The 10,862-nt window shown below is 46.4% G+C and overlaps 1 pseudogene; it reads right to left on the bottom strand.

Moving 5' to 3' along the window:
* Positions 1-593: 593 nt before the first annotated feature.
* LOC142196177 (piRNA biogenesis protein EXD1-like) lies at positions 594-2,567 on the bottom strand (annotated as a pseudogene).
* Positions 2,568-10,862: the final 8,295 nt, after the last annotated feature.

Here is a 10,862-nt window from a genome sequence, read left to right as displayed (position 1 = left end):
CCCTTAGAGTGAGTAGAGCCTTTAAACAGCAGTGTCTTTGGCTCTTGGAGTGAGTAGAGCCCTTAAAAAGCAGTGACTAGAACCATGTCACCCGGTTGGAACAGAACCTCTTGTATAGGTTTTTGTGGAAGGTGTGTCTTTTCCTGTAGTCGCTTGGTGACAATGCGATGTACAGTCTCCAGTCGTCTGCGATGGCAGTCTACCCAGGAGCCCACACTCTGACTTTCACTATCCACAGGGGGAGTCAGGTTCAATTCCTCAATGTCCCTCCCAGTTCTTCCAAACAACAAAACATATGGGGCATAGCCAGTGGTAGAGTGAATGCGATTATTGTAAGTCCACACCAATTCTGCTACATAATTAGGCCAGTGGTTCTTGCGATCATCTTCTAATGTACGTAGCATCTGTAATAGAGTCCGGTTGAACCGCTCACAGGCTCCATTTCCTTGTGGATGGTAAGGAGTGGGTTTTGACCTTTGCATGCCGTAGATTCTCTGCAGCTCCCTCATGACACTGTTCTGAAAGCAGGCCCCTTGATCAGAGTGTATTCGTTTGGGACAGCCATATACTTGGATGAAGTTTTCACTGATGGCTTATGCAGCTGATGCAGCTGTTTGATCTTTGGTGGGTGTCACCACCACAAACTTGGTGAAATGATCCGTCATCACAAGACAGTACTGATTGCCCCGATATGAATGTCCAGTCTTCAGATAGTCAGTCATAAGCACTTCCAACGTCTCCTTAGTAACAATGTTTTGCGTTGGAGCTCTCTGTGTCAGAGACTTGCTTAGTAGAGATGAGCGAACACCGTTTGATTGAATAGGTATTTGATCGAATATCATGGCGTTCGATGTATTCGTTCACAATCGAATACAAGGCCGCATACGCAGTAAAAATTCGTGTCCCCTCCCACCTTCTCTGGCGTGTTTTTTGCACCAATAACTGTGCAGAGGAGGTGGGACAGGAACTACAACAATGGAGGCAATAAAAAAAAATTGAAAAAACCCATTGGCTGCTGAAAACATGTGACCTCCCATTCATAAGAACGGCCGCCGCCCTATTCACCATTTTTGCCGTCAGACATAGGGAGAGAAACATATCTGCTGAGGGCTAGATAGCGATTAGCTTCAGATAGGCAGGCAAGAACTAAAGAAGAAAACCAACAGCTCTTTTCAGAGCTATACACTGTAGGGACATCAGTCCAGCTTTCCCCGGACGGTGGAAAACAGGGATATACAACAGATACAACTTCATATATAGCGGAGAAACAGCTTTCATTGTTGGCTATCCACACACAGAATAGCCAGAATCCACAGCAATTACAAGCTCATATCGCTGGAAAAAGCCTTGAATTTTGGGGGGCCTGAAACATAGCAGCAATCCACAGCAATTACAAGTTCATATGACTGGAAAAAGTCTTGAGTTTGGGGGGTGGGGGCTGAAACATAGCATCAATCTACAGCAATTACAATTTCATATAGCTGGAAAAAGCCTTGAATTTTTGTTTTGGGGGGGGGGGCTGAAACATAGCATCAATCCACATCAATTACAAGTTGATATAGATGGAAAAAGCCTTGAATTTCGGGGGGCCTGAAACATAGCAGCAATCTACAGCAATTACAAGTTCATATAGATGGAAAAAGCCTTGAATTTTGGGGGGCCTGAAACATAGCAGCAATCCACAGCAATTACAAGTTCATATAGCTGGAAAAAGCCTTGAATTTTTGTTGTTTTTTTTTGGGGGGGGGGGCTGAAACATAGCATCAATCACATCAATTACAAGTTGATATAGATGGAAAAAGCCTTGAATTTTGGGGGGCCTGAAACATAGCAGCAATCCACAGCAATTACAAGTTCCATGTGTAACCCCAAAACTTAGGTGGGAGACCCAGAAATGCAGTCAGGCTATATCAGCTCAATCCAATTTTTAAGGGTCTACCCCTTGTATTTTTAATTTATTTCTGTGACATTATCTCAACCAATAACTCAAACAGTACAAGCACCGGACACTGGTACTAGAACACTGAAAACTGCTATATAAATGTAGTACAACTGCAGCCATTACTTCTCCGCCCTTTTGAGGAAACCCGCACCATTCACTTGATATACTTTCAAGGCTTTTTCTCTTCTCTTTTACTGTAATACACAAATCTGCTGAAGTTCCTTTGGCAGCTCAGAGGAGGTGGCCTCAGTGCTGAGAAACACATCTGATGTCCCTTGGCGATATGCATTAAGAGAACCATCGACCAACCAAGTGTAGTCAGCTAGCATAGCAGCGAGCATGGCTAATCGCAGAGAAAAAAGGTGTACCACTTCCAGAGATAGTAACTTCAGTGCTGCAGTTGCCAATCGACGGTCACACCAGATGTTCAGATTGTCCTTCATTAAAGTTTCCTTATACTTTAGGAAAGAAACTTGTGAGGGTGAAAGGTTGAGAGATATAACATCAAACAATCCTTAATTGTACTTGTGTGACTGGGAAGAAAGCCACCAGTTTCCATTGAGAATAGGCAGACATCAGCGACCTGAGTATCACATATATTGTTTAGTATCACACCGTATTGAGGGGAAGTGGTTCAACAGAGAGAGAGAGACAGTAAAAGGACCTGGGAGAGATCCTGGGAGGGGGCAAGGGTGGGATGACTCTGTTGGGAAGTTTGGGCATGTTGGGAGGTAGGAGGGGCAGACTCTTGGGTATGAACACGACTGCAGGTATTGGCTGACCGGCTGCTGTAAAAGCAAGGGGGCGTGCTTGAATTTTTTTTTATTTTTTTTTGGGGGGGGGGCTGAAAAATAGCAGCAATCCACTGCATTTACAAGTCCATATAGCTGAAAAAAAAACCTTGAATTTTGTTGCTTCTTGAAAAATTTCAGCAATCCACTGCAGTTACTTCTTGCTATATACATGCAAAGCAGCTTTTCAGGCTGTGTAACCCCAAAACAAGGATACAGAGCAATTAGGTCAGGTTATGTACGCTCAATCCAGATATCCAGGGTGTGTAACCCCAAAATCTAGGTGGGAGACCCAGAAATTCAGTCAGGCTATATCAGCTCAATCCAATTTTTAAGGGTCTCCCCCCTAAAGCTAAGTGTTATACACAGCAATTCAGTCAGGCTATATCAGCTCAATAAAATTTTTAATGGTCTCCCCCCTAAAGCTAAGTGTGAAACACAGCAATTGAGCATTTCAGTCAGGCTATATCAGCTCAATCCTATTTTTAAGGGTCTCCCCCCTAAAGCTAAGTGTGATACACAGCAATTCAGTCATGCTATATCAGCTCAATCCAATTTTTAAGGGTCTCCCCCCTAAAGCTAAGTGTGATATACAGCAATTCAGTTAGGCTATATCAGCTCAATCCAATTTTTAAGGGTCTCCCCCCTAAAGCTAAGCGTGATACACAGCAATTCATTCACGCTATATCAGCTCAATCCAATTTTTTGTTCAATCCAGTAATGTATGCACTCCATGATGTGAACTATGCTTTTGTCTCTTGAAAAGCAACCCAACATGAAGTCAGCCATGTGTGCCAGTGTGTTACTTGGCATGACTTTGCTGCCCCCAACTGTAAGGGTCACTCTCCATTTCCTCCATTTTCCACTCCCCTTCACATCATCTGTGGTGAAGCAATGGGATGCACTGAAGTGCACCCTCAAGCCTCGTGTGGGACAGTGACATCAAATGCCACTCCATCCCCCTCCGCCATTCCGCCGCCAGAACAACGGTGCGAAGATGAGAGGAGTGTGCTCTGAATGTTTTCTGCCTAGCAGAGGCTACTTTTCGCTTACGAAAATGGCCACACTTTGACCAGTATATCAGGCACAATGGTGTAGGTTTCAAAGAACCTTAAGATAAGATAAGATAAGATATTCCTTTAATAGTCCCACAATGGGGAAATTTCAGTGATACAGTTTCATAGATGGTACAGTAGTATATAACAAGAGAGAGACACATACAAGAGCACAAACAAGTTGAAAACGTGGGCCATGTGCGGACCGTGCTTGAGTCTGGCAATCTCCAGATCTGCTACCAAGTTTCTTCCATTATCACACAAGAAAAAAATTCCTGCCCCAGGTGTAGCAGGGAAAAACACATTGCCATCTCAGTCAGGATGGCATCCCTGACCTCAGAGGCAGTGTGCTGTCTGTCCCCCAAGTTGATGAGCTTCAGCACATCCTGCTGACATCTCCCCACGCCAGTGTTACAGCGTTTGTAGCTGGGGTGGAGGTTGCAGCGTAGTAGGATTTCAGTTAACTGCCATGAATTTTGGGCTGGGAGAGGAGATAGGCCAACCCAGTTTGCACCCCGGGCCCAGACTCCACTACATTCACCCTGCCTGTCATTAAAGATAAGCAGCATCCCTGACCACAGGCGCTTGTCCATGTGTCGGTGGTCAAGTGGACCTTGCAACAAAGCGCGGAACTCTGGGCCCAACTGATGTTATGGGACACGTGCAGGTGCAAGGCGGGGACAGCACACCAAGAGAAGTAGTAATGGCTAGGCCCAGCATAGGGAGGTGCCCCAGCTGCCATCTGGTGATGGAAGGCCTGGGTATCCAGAAGCATGAACGCCAACATCTCCAGGGCCAGCAGTTTTGAGATGAGGCCCCTAAAGGCTTGGGCATGTGGGTGGCTTGTGCTGTACTTCTGCCTGCAATGAAACGCCTGGGAGATGGGGAGTGGCTGGGAAGAGGCGCATGATGGTGCAGGCCATGCTGGAAGCTATGGTAGCTGCCTAGAGTTGGTTGCTCCAGGGTTCTCTTACAGCAAATTGCCAAGGGAACTCAGATGAACAGCACTGAGGCCACCTCCTCTGAGATCCCAAGGGAACTTGACAGGAGTAGTGTATCACAGAAAAAAATGAGTAAGTGTAGGGCACAGAGGGATTAGAGAGGACAGAGCTGGGGTCGGCCAGGTACTCCCACAACATGCGCCTATACTTGTCCCTCCTGGTGTCACTAGGCCCCACAGTGGCGGTAATTTGGCCATGGGGGGCATTAACGTGTCCCTCCTGGTGACAGTAGGCCCCTGAGTGGCGGTAATTTGGCCAGGGGGGCCATTAACGTGTCCCAGACCTAGGAATAAGTCTTGCAACAGGGTAGAGTTTTGCATGCCTTTACCTCTACCCAGCGTTTTTGCTGCTTAGCTTCCCTCCACATCTACACTGCTTTCATCCCTAGACATCACCCCAGTTTATGCCTCTGCTACTAGCCACCTTTTTTGTTGATTTAGCTTCCCTCCACATCTACACTGCTTTCGCCCCTAGACATCACCCCAGTTTATGCCTCTGCTTCTAGACACCTTTTTTGTTGATTTAGCTTCCCTCCACATCTACACTGCTTTTGCCCCTAGACATCACCCCAGTTTTTGCCTCTGTTTCTAGACACCTTTTTTGTTGATTAGTTTGCCTGCACATCTACACTGCTTTCGCCCCTAGACATCACTCCTGTTCATGTCGGGTTGGTGGCCTCGTCGTCCACCAACTCCTCTTCCAATTGCTCACTGTCCCCTTACTGAAAACCGCGCATAACCACAGCTTGGGCCTGGCCTGCGTTGTACCCTGCACCCTGCTTAACGCAGCTGCCATATCCGGAGTTGTGATGAGCGCATGCTAATGTTTCGTGTCCAGTGGAAAGGATGGGAAAGGATTTCACATAAGTCTGCCACCCACGGAAACTCATGGTGCAGAAACTGCGGGAGCTGACTCTGAGAAACCCTTGGGTTTTGGTTTATGGTACTCCATCAAAGGTCTCTGCTGCTCACACACTCTACTCAACATGTGGTACGTCGAGTTCCAGCGTGTGGGGACGTCGCACATCAGCCGGTGTTCTGGCAGATGGAGGCGTTGCTGGAGGCTTCGGAGGCTAGCAGCGGCTTCTGTACAGCAGCGAAAGTGGGCGCACAAGCGCCGCACTTTCACCAGTAGCTTTTGTACATTGGGGTATGTTTTCAAAAAACGTTGCACCACTAAGTTAAAAGTGGGCCAGGCATGGAACGTGTTGGAGGCTGGCAAGCTCCAGAGCCGCTACCAGATTCCTGCCGTTATCACACAAGACAAACATGCCTGGCCCCAGGTGTAGCAGGGAACAACACATTGCCATCTCAGCCAGGATGGTATCCCTGACCTCGGAGGCAGTGTGCTGTCTGTCCCCCAAGCTGATGAGCTTCAGCGCAGCCTGCTGATGTCTCCCCACACCAGTAGCTGGTGTTGATTCAACAGCGGAGGAGGAGGAGAAGGGTGGTGTTTCAGCACTCCTGCCAGGAATATTGGGCGGGGGAGACAAAGCAGGCCACCAGTCAAAGCAGGCAACCCAGTCCCAGCCTCAACTACATTCATCCAGGCTCACGTTAAGGGCCATAAAAATGAATTTTGGAAGGTCTTACCACATCACACACACACACACTGAAGGATTTCCCATTGCCTATTCAATCTGTGGTTGTCATGGGCAACATGATTTAAAGGGGTGCTTGGTAATGTTTGTTGAGCTTAAATTGGGGTTTGTGTCTATCCGTTTGGGGAGTAAAGAAGGTTTCCAGGTATTTTCCCACTTTGATAGAGGTTTTTTGGAATGAGGAAAGCGTGTAGTTGTTAGGCTGTGATAGTGCGGTAATAGAGGGACTTTGGAGTGTTAGATGCCCCCAAACATGCTTCCCCTGCTGTCCCAGTGTCATTTTAGAGGTGTTGGCATCATTTGCTGAGGTGTGATAGTGGACTTGGTGACCCTCCTGAGTCGAATTGTGGGATCCCCTGAAACGAAGCATTTTCTCCCATAGACTATAATGGGGTTCGATATTCGTTCAAAAAGTCGAATATTGAGATGCTATTTGGAACGAATAACGAACATCGAATATTTTACTGTTCGCTCATCTCTAATGTTCAATAATAACTAGTTGGTCTAAGCATAATAGATTGAACCATACCTACGCCATTACAGAAATAGGTTTATTGTTTTTGCTCCCAGAGAAACCCAGAAATCAGACAAAATATTGCTAAAGGTACTTGGGTGGACTTAATAACCCATTAATAACATTAAAAGACCTTTTTTTTAAAAAATGCCCAGTAAGCCCCTTTAACCCCTTTAAGCCAAATTTCTGGCAACCATCCATCAGAACACCCTTTAACAATCAACATCAACAAGGAGAATTAGTATAATTATACATGAGACTTCTGATTAACTTAGGGCATCATGGTGGCTCAGTTGTTAGCACTGCAGCCTTGCAGCACTGAAGTCTCTTGGTTCAAATCCTGCCAAGGGCAACATCTGCAAGGAGCTTGTATGTTCTCCCCGTGTTTGCGTGGGTTTACTCCGGTTTCTTCCCACACACCAAAGACATACTGATAGGGAATGTAGATTGTGAGCCCTATATGGGACAGTGACTGACAATGTCTGTAAAGCGCTGCAGAATATGATGGTGCTATATAAGTAAGCATAATAAATAAATAATAAACTTAAGGTTAGCTCTAAGGCTCCGTTCCCACGGAGTAACACGCTGAGCATTCAGACACGTATACGCACTCAAAACAGATCTCATTGACTTCAATGTGTGCTGGCTTACGGGCGCTACACATTAAAATCAATGGGAGGCTTTTTAACCCATTGATTTCAATGTATAGCGCGCATGAGCTGGCACATACTGAAGTGAATGGGATCTGTTTTGAGTGCTTACACTCTGACATGTGTATACGTGTCTGAATGCGCAGCGCGTTACTCCGTAGGAACGGAGCCTAAAGAACATTATGTGGCCTAAACATCAGAGCTGCCTCTCTTCATATCAGCTGTTTTGACTCATTTACCTAAAAAAATATTTTTTGGAATCGCTAGGATCCAATTAACTAGATCATACAGTAGGTGAACATCACAAAGCCACTTGTGAAAATGTCAATAAAGGAATTAGCAGTACGCAAGTATTTACCATGGGAATACAATATAAAACTATAATGATTATTTTTCTTTATCACATGAATCCTGTCCTTACCAGAAGATCAATACAGGACAAAGGGTTATAAGAACCTGAGTAACATGAATATTGTCTGGTATTAGGATACTGCAGATGCCATATTTCACACATGCCAAGCTCATCTACCAGATTGGACAACGAGGTCTAGGCACCTGAAGGACCAGGCACAGCGACATCATGTTGGTCCAAGGAAATTGAGAGTACCTGATTATTGTCTCCTATTAATAAGGTTGGAGCACTTGGGAAAGAGGCAAAGAAAGACTAAGGAATATGATCGAGGAATCTATAAAGCCACTATATTGTAAGTTGTATGTGAAATAATACTGCGAAGACACACGAATTGACCTTCTTGATCAATAAGGGATGATAAACAATGGTAGGGGATCAGTCTAAGAATACAAATGGATACACTCCTAGCATGTGTGGAGTACTAGAAGTGATATTAAATATTTATTAATTAATTATTCCATGCTCTATGAAACAATTATGTATTGTCTTTAGTTAAATTAAAGATAATTTATCAAAAGTGTATATTTACCCAACAAATGTTGCTTATCCAGTGAGAATCCATTTTCCGATATCCGTAAACGGAACGTCACTACTACTCCCTCCCCCATCCACTCCATCATACTTACCTTTCGTCCTTCCATGCTTCTTCCTGCGGGATGGCTCCTCCCCCTTCTCTGATTGCCGGCACACACTATAGACTCAGAGCTTATAGACCCAAGTGCTCTGGCCAGGATGCACTCAGCTTAAGTGCATCCTGGAGGTGGGAGGGTGGTCAGAACAGGAGAATGGACAGGTTCAGTAAAAATTATCACCCGCTACTCTGTGTGAGGGTGGGGGGCTATATACTACGGGTGGGCTTTAAAAAAGGGGTCTTATACTGTGTATGGGGGCCATAAATAGGGGGATTGTATGCTGTGGGGTGTTCATATACTAGGTAGCGGTCATAAAAAGGGCCGTACTGTGTAGGACCATAAGAAAGGGGTCATATATAGTGGATGTGGCATGAGAGAGAGGGGCTGTGAGTGGCCATATACTGTGGGGGCAGAAAAAAAGGGGTCATATATCACGTGGGGGACAGAAAAAGGGGGTTATATACTGTCTGGTAGGCTAAAAAAGGTTTCATTTACCATGGGAGGACCATAAAAAGCATTGTCATTTACTGCGGGGGGGGGGGGGGGCGGGGGGGATAAGAGGGGGTCATAACAAGAGGGGGTGATAACATGATGGGCCAAAAAGAGGGGATAATATACCGTATGGGGGGCAAGAAAAGGGGGTCATGTATTGTGTTGTGGGACAACAAAAAAAAAAAAGGAAAAAGGGGGCGGCTTGTCCTAATTAGGGGGACCCCATCACACAATCAAAGATGGCCGAATGGATATTTTTTGGGGGAGGGGGGAGGGGTGGCTTTATATAGTTTGCCTGAGACAGCAGAGGCTAGCTTCACCCCTTCCCACACATAGATAGTTTCTTGATAAGGGATACCCAATGGTGACAAACTCACTCAGACAATGGAGTAAGACAGGAACGTCTTTACTGGTTATGATTCACAGCAGCAAATTCTTGAACTCTTGCAACAGGTAGTAGGAATGTTGTCTCTAAAAGAACTTGGGTAAGTAACTGGAATGATATAATTACATATTTTATGGCATCGTATCACTTTATGCAGCCTCTGTGGGCCTCGCTTACTGATCCTGCTAGCAGACAATGGACTCCCCTAGTGCTCACACTCTGTCTTTCCGACGAAGTACCTTCCTCCTTATTGTAGTGGAGAAGCTGGTTGAACACTCCTGCGTCCTTGTTTTCCTTTCTCAGGTGCTTTGCACTTACTTGCACTGGTCTGTGTAGCAGTCCTGTGCTTTACTTGCTGTAGCACTTATGGACCAGGCTGGGCTGCTCTTCTTGGATCACCATGTCAAACCATCCTTGAGCTCTGTTAACAGACACTGCTTAAAATCTTCAAACTGCACTCTTCTCTTTTTCTAGGAACTGTGTGACCCCTATTCCCTGTGGCCCTGGCTTTTTCTTCCCCAGATAACTATTACCGTATTTTACGGACTATAAGGCGCACTGGACTATAAGCCGCATTGCCCATGAGCGCCTTATAGTCCGTCTCGGTTCATATATAAGGCGCACCGGACTATAAGCTGCAGTCCAGTGCGCATTATATCTTATTGAAAGCGGCGGCAGGCAGACTTTGCCAGCGGCCGCTTAACCCCACGCGTGCCAGCCGCTTCTATTGGAAGCGCTCGGCAGGCGAGGAGGGGCTCTATCAGCAAAATCATGCTGACAGAGCCCAACCGTAAACGTTAGGTTAAACTACCCCCCCGTTTTAAAATAAAAGCCTGAAACAGAATGTGAAACTTACCGAGCGGTGTAGGGTGGGCGGGCATTCAGGCCTCCTCTTCCTCCGATGTTCCGTCCTCCTCTGGCGCTCGCAAGCTGATAATGGCCAGGGCACATGCGCAGTAGAAGCATTATGATATTGCGCATGCGCCCCGGCCATTATCAGCGAGCGCCGGAGGAGAAGGACGGAACATCGGAGGCAGAGGAGGCCTGAATGCCCGCCCGCCCGCCCTGCACCGCTGGGTAAGTTTCACGTTCTGTTTCAGGCCGGCGTGACAGCAGGGCTGCCGGACACTTCCCATTCATTTCTATGGGAGCCGACATGCGAGCGCTCCCCATATAAATGAATGGACTGCTTTTTTCCATTCATTTCTATAGGGAGCGCTCGCATGCCGGCTCCCATAGAAATGAATGGGAAGTGTCTGTCCATTCATTTCTATGGGGAGCGCTCGCATGCCTGCTCCCATAGAAATGAATAGGAAGTGTCCGGCAGCCCTGCTGTAACGCCGGCGTGTACGGCTGTGATACACACCGGCGTTCGGTAGTGTGAATGC

Source organism: Leptodactylus fuscus, chromosome 2 (genome assembly GCF_031893055.1).
Source record: "Leptodactylus fuscus isolate aLepFus1 chromosome 2, aLepFus1.hap2, whole genome shotgun sequence".
Lineage (NCBI taxonomy): Eukaryota > Metazoa > Chordata > Amphibia > Anura > Leptodactylidae > Leptodactylus > Leptodactylus fuscus.
This window is presented reverse-complemented; position numbering and strand designations above follow the sequence as displayed.